A 12,247-nucleotide genomic window follows, 5' to 3' on the forward strand; every position below is an offset into this window, starting at 1 on the left:
GCCCAGGAACAACAGTATGAGAACATGGAGAAGGCAGAGAACAGGCTCACAAAGCAATTACAGTTGCAATTAGAGCATGACATGTCTGATTTATTTAAAGATGAAAGTAGCTATCAACTTATTTCCAATGTTACTGGTGATTATCATATTTACAACTATAGCCAACTAAATTTGAATACTGAGCACGTCAATATATTCAGTAAAGGCTTTACTTATGTGCCAATGAAAAGAGCACATATTACAAACTTAATAACTGAAATGAAACTTTTCACCAGGAAAATGAATTTGGCAGTCATTCACCAGCAAACGCCAAGTAATGAGTACAATCCTTTAAGTGTTCCCAGTTCAATAAATCCACCGCTACATCCAAAAATAAAACTGTTCGAGGAGTTATGTGAACTTGATTTTAGGCTTCATTTAAAACATGAAAAGCAAGCACACCAACGCAATAATAATAATAACAGTAATTTTTCTATTTTCGAACAAAAAATGTTAAATGAATTAAAAGCTAATAATGACATTCGTATTATGCAGCCCGACAAGGGAGGCGGTTTGGTCATTATGAATGCCTTTGATTACAATCAGCAGTTGTTGAATGTTTTATATGATGATGTTTATGTTGAAGCCTCCATAAATGAAATTAATATTTCTTATTCTAGAATAGATTACATTCTTGATGATATGTTTTGTCAGGGGCAAATCACCAGTGAAGCATTGGCATATATGCAAGTCACAGATCCCAAGATTCTGGTAATGTTTGGAACATCTAAACTGCATAAAAATTTGCAAAATCCACCAATGCGCCTTATAGTGGATGCTGGTGGTTCCAAAACTTATTATATAGCAAAATACATCGATTGGAAACTCAAGGATAAAATGAAAAATTTAGAGTACATTTCACGTGATTCTTGGGATTTTCTCACAAAAGTTAACAACTTAGTCATCCACAAGCTTGATGACATTATATTTGTCACAGTGGATGTGAAGGATTTGTTTACTTGCATTCCACAGGAATTGGGTATTACTGGGTTTAATGAGTTCTTTTTTGACATCATACCCATTCCACAAGATGAACTCAATGCGTTAGTAGATTTATTAGAATTAGTTCTGTCTCATAATTACATATACCATGATGGGCACTATTTCAAACAAATAAAAGGGGTTGTGATGGGCTCCCCCATAGGTACTTTATATGCCAATGTAATTATGGCAGTATGGGAGCACAGATTTTTATTTTCATCTGAATACATGCAATACATAAAGTTGTATAGTCGTTTTCTTGATGATTTATTTTTCATTTGGCAAGGCCCCTTGGAATTAATTGAGAATTTTTTGGTATATATAAATGCTACTACAGAATTTTTGGTATTCACACATGAAGTAAGCAGCAATAGTATTGCATATTTGGATTTTTTTTTACAGAAAGACTTTAGATGTAACAAATTAAAAGCTTCTATTCATCGTAAAAAAAACTTATTCTAATAAGTTTTTGCATTTTAAAAGTCATCATCCGCAACATATCAAAAAAGCAGTTTTAAAAGGGCAATTGGTGCGAGCGGCCCGTATGGTTTCTGTCTTTGATGAATTTTTAGAGGAATGCCATTTCATAGGCAATATGTTTTTAAATAGACAATATCCAAAACAGTTTGTTGATGGGTTAATGAATGAGGTAGTAGCGAAAAGAAAAAGTGGATTTTATAAGCCCTTGTTAGGAAATTTTGATATTATAACTATGCAAGTGCAAGAAGAAGGCACCATTGAGCAATATATATCAATGGTTGTGGATATTAATGTTAATGTTAATAAAACTATAGCAGTGCATGATAATAGTATATGCTCTAAAAATAAAGGTAATGTGGCATTCATCACGACTTATACACAGGATTCGGAATATGTTAAGAATCTTATAAATAAAAATTGGACCTTTATTAAGGGAGATGTTCAATTGTCAAAACTATTAGGGGCACAACCATCTATCACATATAAGAGAGATAAAAATTTAAAAGATTTGTGTAATATTAGTTCAGGCAGACATATTGTTGATAAGGCATCCATGAAAAAATGTAATATGTGTAAATATTGTTCATATATATTGGAATGTGAGCAGGTCCACATAAATGGCAGTTTCATATCAATAAAAGGTAGATATAATTGTAATACCTTTGGTATAGTTTATGCAGCCTTATGTATGGAATGTTCAGCTTATTATATCGGAAAAATCAAAGAAAAATTAAGACAACGAATATATGAACACGTCTATGATATCAATAGATAATAATGCTTTATATAGACATATTGCCCAATATTCAACTCATAAATTTAAATTTGTAGTGCTTGAACAATTGCTCCAATCACCTAGAATAGGTCCTTGGAAGATAATTTTGGAATCAAAAGAATATTGGTGGCAAGTTTTTCTTAATGCCACACAATCTCCAGGATTGAATGACTCTATTTCTATTTCTAGTATTTTAAAATTAAGGAGCATAAATAGGTAATTTAATGGTATACATCTATCTTAATAGCATATATCTGTTGCAATTTTAAGTACATAACTATTATGTTATTTATATAATGTATATGGAAGTAATTATATTCAGTAATTAAATACAAGTTACGTATATTAATATTGATTTAGTCAGATGCATGTGTTCACATATATATTTATGTACATATGTTATTTCTGAGTAAATTTCAAAATTGTATACACTGTCTTTTTTAAAAATGCTATATTAGCATAGGATTTAATTGAATAATTAATAATGATTAACATGACTCAAATGAATGGTATTTATAAACCACTATGGTGATTTTAAAGTTTGTCTGTTGAAGGCTGATGTTATACAGCCCAAAGCGCTTACCTTTTGGATACAATTTCAGTAAAGAATTTTTAATTACTGCTGTGGTGCCGTTTTTGCTATTGTGCTACTGGACTTTGTTTGGAATTAAGTTTGTGATTCTGTTCGGTTAGGAATTGCAATATGACGTGAGAAAAAAACAAGGTTGTGGCATATTTAGAAAGACAGAGTCAGGGGAAAGAAACTGAAAGAAGTAAGGAAGTGAGTGAAGAAGGGAGGTTAAGAAGGTGTAAGGTATGAATAGGTACTTTTTCATATTTATGGACATTGTTAATCCTGGACTTAAACAAGATCAGAGCCACATTTTGACTAGGATTCTTTCAGAATGGTTTTAAAGGACTGGAGGGTGGGTATTGACCTGATGGATACAGGTAAGGAATTCCAGGCCTTAGCAACATGATAGGAGTACATGCACAGCAGATATGATAGGTTTGTGGGCAGACAGTAGGTTCCTGTCATTGGGTCATAATGACAGATTGGGAACATAGTTATGTAGAATGGAATTTAGTGTCAGACAAGCAAATGGACACCGGATAATTTTATTGGTGATAAGAAGCTGTGTGTATGTTATTTGATGGAGTAGTTCTAAACAATTTAGGCTTTTTAGTGCTATACAGCAATGGGTTCTGAAAGGGGTATTTGCTGCAAATTTAGCTACTTTTATTACAGCATTGTTCAGGTTTTGATTTTTGTGATGCCTGGAGGTTAGTAATGATGGGAGCACCATAAAGTAGTGAAGGGAGGAGGTAAGTAGTGGCAGGGACGTCGGGAGGCATACGCACTGTACTGATTTCAGTACAACTTTTTTAGAAGAGGGGGTAGCTTTTTTAATTAAAAAAAATTAAACAGCGTTGGCTCCTTTAAGTTACATTTCATGGCTACATACCAGCCAGTCAGAATTGAGCTGACATCATCACGTCATGTCCAGCTGGCTGGCTGTGAGCGGGAAATGTGCATAGCTTGAATGATGGTGGAGGCAGCCGCATAATCATTGTTGGCAAGGCAATCGCGAATGGATGGTGATCGTGAAGGTAATCGGATGAACGGATTCAGGTAAGGGTGTGTGTGTGTGTTCGGGTGAACAGATTATCAGGTAAGGGTGTGTGTGTTCGGGTGAACGGATTATCAGGTAAGGGTGTGTGTGTTCGGGTGAACGGATTATCAGGTAAGGGGTGTGTGTGTGTGTGTGTGTGTGTGTGTGTGTGTGTGTGTGTGTGTGTGTGTGTGTGTGTGTGTGTGTGTGTGTCATGGAATTATACACATATACTGTTAAAGCTTGTGTTAAATAAACTGAAAAGAGGTTTAATATTCATTGCTCCTGCACTATGCTTAATAAAGACAAAATGCAAACTGTCTAAAGAAAATATTTTCTTTGAATAGCTTAAAATGCTTAAAACATGATCCAGTTTCAGGTATATAAGAAATGATACTAAAATATTAATTTTAAGATGGCTACTGGAAGAGATTTATCCACTGTGAACAAAATAATAAATATGCAATTCTACAACAGAATGCTCTTGTACTGAAAAGTATATACAAATAACAGTAGTTGATGCAACAGTTGTTTATAAAGAACTAAAAGAACTATTGCATTTATCAGTAGTTAAAGATACTGATCCAAGATTGCAAGGTTAAGGTTAACTGAACACAAGTCTTTTAAATCTGGGAGAAATAAAGTGTGTGCATTTTGAAATTGAAGCTCCAGAAAGAAAACTGTTTATTCATTTTGAAGCTGCATTTAAACAACAAAGGGCTTTTGTCCCCCCCCCCAATAAATGTTGGATTTTTCCAGATTTCTTGTGCTGCAAAGTTCAGAGATACAGCTGAGTGTCGAGTACATTTTACAAGGAGCTGAGAGCTGCAGGGGAACTAAAGTTTAGTGCTGCTTATGATGAGTCTGCTTGTACTGTTAATAGCACAACATCTAGTGTACTTGCTTTTGATGCAGAAGGCTGTGGGTTCTTCTCCCACAGTAGGTAGATGTATTGCTGATACTGTACTGTGTTGTAAAGGGGGGTGGATGCTGTAATCCTTTTTGGCGAAGATATCTAGTAGTAACTATGAACCTGTTATCAGTTTGCCATCCATTCCCTATTGCAATATTACTAGCATATCATTTTTTTTAATGCAACATAGGCAATTTATTCCTCAAGGGCAAAAGACACTATTTGTAGATGAAACCATGAAATATAAAGTTCTTTGCTAGCAGCAGCCTCTTCATTGGTTACAGATTTATTTAATGTGGAATTATGTAGATGGCTTTTACTAGTTCAGAGATTGTGCATATTTACTGATACTGGTGGACTGTAGAAGTTTGAGTAGACTTTTATGATGGAAATGTTCTGAACTGGGCTGTTTTGTCATTATTGGTGCATGCATTTTATTTCATTGTTTACTGGAAAAATGTTCAAAACAATAAATTTTAAACGCTCTCTAACAACTGTACTGTATTGTACAAGGAATATAATTTAATAAAATCAGGAAGGTGTATCAAAGAGCATGTGTATGTTTCATGTGTAAGGGGCCTATGATTTGAAAACAGCCCAAAGTTAATCTTTATCTGCCACTGGCAAAATGTATTTTCTTTGAATGTGGGTTTCAATGCTGTTTCAATGAATGTGAGTTTCAAGGGCAGAGAAATTTTAATGCTAAGTCTTAGTTTCATTGTGAGACTGCATTGCTTTGTTTAGCAGATATTTATTGGTGTTCATGCTGTAAAATGAATATAACAGTTGCCAGCCCTGATGCACAACCTTCAACGAAGGTACGCCCATTCACGCAATGTCTCCTCACAGAAGATGCTTTAGCTGAGAATCGAACAGGACAACGTCTTACTGTGAGGCGACAATGCTACCGCAGCACCACCACCACAGCACTAAGGATACAATTTTGAATTTTAGCCTCACTATGTATCCAGATGGTGCATCAAGTTTTTAACTGATCATATAACTTTTTAAAATACTGCTGTGGGTCTGCCAGCTAAAATAATAAGTCATCTGCTGACAATGGACATTTATTTATTCTCCTGCCAACTAAACCCTTAAATTTGAGATTTCCATAAACTTTCCACTAAGGGCTCCAGAAAGAGCATAAAAAGAAAGGGGGGAGTAGGCAATCCTATCCGTAAGAATGCACTGAAATTTCTGCATTCATTTTTGGCCCTGTGCCTCCTTATAAACATTGTTTAACAAAGTTAAGCCAAAATGAATTCAACACTTTAAAAAAGATATTCCCGGTTTACACTGTAATATTACTTTTTATCATCCATTCTGATCACCAGTAATGCTATTCTGCTTCTTTCAACAATAGCAATGTTTTTGAGTATATTGCCAACTACCCGCCTTCCATAAACAAGTCCACAATGGTCTTTGTGAATCAGAGTGGAAGGATAGGAGTTCAACCTAGATACCAAAAATGATATCATCATTTTCTAATCATGACAGAGGAATGATATTAGCCTACATGAACTGAGGCAAAGGGGGCCTAGTCCTTCCCTTCTTGTGGTACAACTGAAACAACTGTTTCCTTAAAATATGAAGGCACATCTAAACAACTTAGCACTTTGTTAACCACTTCTTACATCTTTGATAAGACACCTTCCCCACAAATGTAATCCTTACATTGTCCTTTCTGATTCAGGAGATTTCCCCTTGGGAAGATAATTTGCCAAGCAACTGCAATTCATCTATACCAACTGGATTCATCCATACCAACTGGAACACACAGTGCTGCTGGCTGCTTCAATGTTAAACTAGTAAAGATGAGATAATACACAACATTTTTAAAACTTCCACCTTAAACACAGTCAGCACCTTCCTCTGCATTGTGCTGGGAATAATAATCTTGAAAAACTGTCAAACTTTGGTCGGCATAAGCAATAACCATCCTTCTGCCTGTTCTCTTATCCAATGTATTGTACAAGCTATCGTAAATTACCTAAAATTGATTTTCTGGACGCTCTGCAGCCTTGGAAGATTCTCTGTGTACATCTTTTGTACACCCCTTTTAAATTCCCTCGTGTCAAACAGTTTTATTATCTCTGACTCTCCTTTTTTGATATCTTCACCAAGACACTCCACATGCCTAGTCATCAGTGTCTGCATCAGTCCCACCTATTCTTGCCATTCTATTAAAGAAAACCTGATATCAACATAGAACGTACCCACTAAATGCATCTGCCCCCCCCCCCCTTATGTATAGTATACTCTTCTGACTTCATCATACCAGCCAGTACTACTTGATGAAACAATCCACTACTTCACAGTATGGAATTAATTCTCTTTCCAAGAACAAACCATCCCTTTCCTACCTTGATCCTAACCAAGAATAAGCAAATAGCATGCTCTAATCTCACTTTTTTACAGGAACAATCATAATTTAAAACTATATACAAAACAAGCCACAACTTTAAGATCAATAAGATTTGTATTATGTTTACTATTGGCATGAAATATGATGATCCATTTCTAAGGTATGTCCAGACCAGAGCCTATAAAATTAAAGGATCTTGGCAACCATTAAACCCCAACAAAGACAGTGCATTCTGAAAAGACTGATTCTCTTGCCAGAATTGATAACGTAGTCTTTGATTACATAATACTTTAAATCCTACTTTAAAAGCAGATATATTCTAATTTAATATAGACACACAACACAACACAGCCATAAACATCTCCATATGTGCAGGCACAAGTTAACCAACTTTTTACTTGTTAAGCATATTCAGACAGTCTCAGTGTATAGCACTGTGACATACTTTAGGCAGAAAGACAAGACAGATATCATTTAAAGAACTTAATAATCCAATCCACAGTTAATGCCACTCCTTCATAGCATCTTCTGCTGAGAAAACTTATAACATCCACTGAGAACAAACATGGCTTTTTACTTGCTATACTGCAACAAATTCTGTCAGTGTGAATAAAAGTAAGTCCATTGTTCATTTGCAAAAAAAAAAAAAAATCAGAAATAAAGATTAAGACATTATGGTTAATTCCACCCATCGACCACTCATTTGAAAATTCACCAGTTTATCCTATATAAACATTCCAAGAAAATTATCCAAATACTTTTTTAGTTTCCCCAGGTAACAAAACAGCTTACTATTTAAAAATACTACAATATTAATGCCAGAAACAAAACTTTAGGGCATTACTTATTAATAATAATAATAATAATAATAACAATAATAATAATAATATTATTACACAGGAACGTATACCTTTATCAATCCATTGGCAAGCCTAGACATAAAATTCATAAAATAAATGTATACGTACATTCTTTACAACCCTAATAACTCTCTTGAAAATTGAGAAGATCACCATCCAAGTGACAAAGTTAAGAAGTTTCAGTGGCATAAGCCACCTTTTCCTGGTACAGTGTCTGTTTAAACAAAGAGAATAATTCAGAGGTCTTGCCTTCTGCTACTTCCCAGGGTGGCCTTATGGGAGTTTCAAGTGCTTTGAATTGCTTAAGTGCAGAGGGGCTGAACCTTCCCACTTTTTGAGAACATCAGGTGTTTCTACTGGTTCCAATCTAAGTACATGCCCCAAAAGGGAAAGAAGACTTTAAAATATGCAGAGTAAATTAACTTGACTCTCAGACCATTAGCTTTATACATCTGGAGTGCTGGAATAAACTTCATCTTCCTTCTCCAGGGTCTAGATTATAATATTGTTCAATAAACACACATGTTAATCTCTTCCTCAGGCAATCCTGTCCACCCAGCCAACAAATTTCTTACAGATATGACTAGGTAGACTTTTTCTGCCTTCTTTGACACCCCAATCAACCATAAATTCTTCATTCTTTCTTATTCTTCCAAATCTGTAATCTTTGCCACAACTTGTTCAATTCTAAATTCATTACGAGTCATAAAGGTTTACAGCTCCTTCACATCTTTTTATATATCTAGACTTTTCGAATGAAAGATTATGTTTTTTCAGTATCTGTTAACTTTTCTTCTGAATCCCTAAAATCTTCATCATGCTTTCCTTCTATACAATCCAGTTTTGTGATGATCCATGAAACAGAAGAATGCTGGTCTATATTTACATTTGCATCTGTGGTCTCCAGCTCATTGGCCTTGCTGTTGTTGTCTCCAAAGCAGTATGCTTCATAACAATTGTAGGAGCACACAAAGTAGTGCCTTTGGCCTTTTTATTCGTCATTTTAATATTTGCATTTGGTGGCACAGGCCAGTGATCATGGGCACTGGACATACTGCTTATATGGCACTTCACAAATCAAGACTGAATGATTGACTGATTTGTGTTTGCTAACTGTGTGGGTGGACTGGTCCAGAGACCCTTTCTAGCCATGAACCAGTTGCATTCAGCATATTGTACAAGTTGAAAAAGTTCATACTATAACAGAGTATCAATACAGTATAATGCATAACATGATTTCATAATAAAATATCATTGACATACCATGAAAAATACTGTTGTAGGTTATATCACTGATGTACAATGCAATATACAGTTTTGTGTGTGTGTGTGTGTGTGAGTATATATATATATATATATATATATATATATATATATATTGAGAGATGTATAGATATTACTTTCAAATTGTGTTGATCCTTTTTCTCTTTGTGGGAGAGGTCACATAACAGACTTTGGCAGCATCTCAGTTTTGTGTTAGTAACATTGAAAAGTGGTGAAAGTGTATGTCACAGAATGCAAAGCAGGACATAAGCAGCAGAAGTGAGGAAAGAAAAAGGAAAGATGTTATGCTACAGAATGAGATGAGGCTGTAAAGAAGAGTAGAAGGGAAACTGTTTAACAGACATAAAAGAGATTTCTATTTACATGTTTAAAGTATATAATTTATGTACATAGATTTTCTTTCACCTAAAAAAGGTGTGGTAACAAGTTCACTTTTATGTTTAATTTCACTGCCAGTAACTTGATAACGATAAAATCAAGGGGTAGACCTACTTCCATCCTGCTAATTTTCACATATCCTTACAGTAAATCAGGAATATCAAGAATTTGCCTTTTACTCTAATCATTACTGTATGTCTAGCATTGTAAAGAAGCACCATTTTCTGTTACAAGGAGGGCTGGTTCGTCTCCCCTCATCCAAACTAAAGGCACTTGCAGATAGTGTTAACATTTTCAGTCAGGACATTTCTCTCATAAAGCTCTACAGGTCTAACATTTTAAAATTACTAGTTATTGCCCTTAATGCAGGAAGTTCTGTCTCCTTGAATTTAGCTTCTAGTTTTTTCTCTGTGCCTCTTAGCCACCTAATCCTCGGATTCCCTTTCACGGGTGAAATGCTGGCTTCTCAAGCTCCATTCCCCTGCCAAAAAAAAACAGCCACTAGTCTCTGCACTGATCATATATTCCAACAGCAATCCTTGACTCATTTTACCTTATTTTCTTGTAAACTCAAAAAAACTTCAACTCTTTTGTTTAAAATTATATTTATCTTTGCAGTATTCAGTGCTCATATAGTTTCCTTGCCCATGCATCGAAACGGAAACTTCCATGCATTGGATGGGCTCAGTAAGGGCGATTCTATTACTCTTTCTCTTTTATTCTGTCCTACTGTTTTATCAGTCTGATGCAAGCTCAATTAAAAAAAGCATTTGGACTACATGTTTGCATTCAGAGAATTACATTTTAAGAACATTTATAATTGCACTTATCTTACCATTTAAATCAGTTTTGTGAGTTTTTTGCTCTTTATCTGAAATTAAAGCTATTAATTTAATGCATTTTTATAGTGTGCATTGCTTTTTGGTTCCACTAGTGGGCCTAGGTGGTTATTTGAGTTTGTTAAGCTAGTTGTATATAGAACATGTGGTAAGTAATCCAGTCCCCCACTTTGGTATTTTACATCATACAACAGTCAGCCATCTCAGTCTTCAGTCTGATGCAAGCTTGACAGCAAAAACATTTTGGACTACATTTTTGCATTCAGAGAGCTTGACAGCAAAAACATTTTGGACTACATTTTTGCATTCAGAAAAGTAAATTTTAAGTACATTTATAAATGCACTTATTTTATCATTAAAATCAATTTTGTGTTTTGTTTTTGCTCTTTATCTTAAGTTAAAGCTATTAATTTTAGGCATTTTATAGTCTGCATTGGTTTTTGATTTCTCTGCCTGGTCTGGTTGTTTTTTCTGAGTTTCTTGTAGCTAGTTGCACCTACAGATTGTGGTAATCCCCTCCCCTTGCAGCAGTAGATAGTGTCATATAGATCTAGCCTTCACCCTAGATACTAAATTAGGTGACCCCTGTAAAACCAAGAACGTAAACCAAAATAGCCCAACCCTAATACAGGTTTCCTAATGTCTATGTATCTAATTTGGTAGATATGGACATTGTAACACAAAGTAGAAATTGTCTCATGTGCTCAGTCAACTTTTTAATCAATAAAGAAAGTAACACAATAAGCAAGAGATGTACATACATAACTTCCTTGGAGGCAAACATGTGACTTACAAACAAGGTTGTCACACACACACACACACACACACACACACACACACACACACACACACACACACACACACACCTTTTTATGCTGTGGCACTTAAAAGAAACCTCTCCAAATCACAAAGACCTCCTAAGCCATCAAGCTGCAACACCTACCCTCAGCAATTACTAAAGCACACACCAAAAGTAACACCTAACACTCTACATAAGCCTACTTCCAATGATTCTCCAAGAACAAAGCCCATAAGGTAAGCAGACACTTTACCTACTACTTTTGTCATAGGGGATTCTATTGTACGACACAGAAATACTCCTCCCACCAGGCTGAAGAAGGAGAAGATAGCAGTTAGTTGCCGATCTGGAGTTGGGATCTGCAATATCACTCACGCACTCAAGTCACTGCATGACAGGTACCTATATGATTCTGCCATAATTCATGTAGGTGACAATGACCTGAAGCATACCTCACAGGACTATATGAAATGAGAGATTATGGATCCTTCTGAATATGTCACAGATGGGTATGTGCCTTACATTGAGCAGCATTCTACCTTCACCAAGGATGGTGCCACAGTATGAACAAAGAATGTTCTGGTGTCACTCCAATGGAATCCAATATCTATCAGTATGAGAGGACATGGTTAACAGACCACTTTGTTTTGCCAAGGATGGTCTGCACCTGTCTCCCCGGGCTTTCAGATATTGGCTAAAAATTTATCCATCCCCTTACAGCCTTTTGTAGGCAATATCAAAAAATGACAAAACCACCATTACAGTGCAAAAAAAAAAAAAAAAACTCACAGCAACCCTAAGGTGTTACTACTCAATGCCAGGAGGCTAAGCGAGAAACTTAGAACTCTACAAGCTCTGCTCAATCTGGAGAATGCAGGCATCTGTGTTGTTACGGAGTCTTTGTTTAAAGCCACAAAAAGT

At 35.4% G+C, this 12,247-nt stretch overlaps 1 protein-coding gene across 1 annotated transcript in view; it reads right to left on the bottom strand.

Annotated features, from left to right (window-relative positions):
• The window catches only part of NUDT22 (nudix hydrolase 22), a 182,576-nt gene that overhangs the window by 76,800 nt on the left and 93,529 nt on the right, over positions 1 to 12,247 (bottom strand). The window lies entirely within an intron of this gene.

This window comes from Protopterus annectens, chromosome 6.part1, assembly GCF_019279795.1.
Source record: "Protopterus annectens isolate FY-2018-M chromosome 6.part1, PAN1.0, whole genome shotgun sequence".
Taxonomy (NCBI): domain Eukaryota; kingdom Metazoa; phylum Chordata; order Ceratodontiformes; family Protopteridae; genus Protopterus; species Protopterus annectens.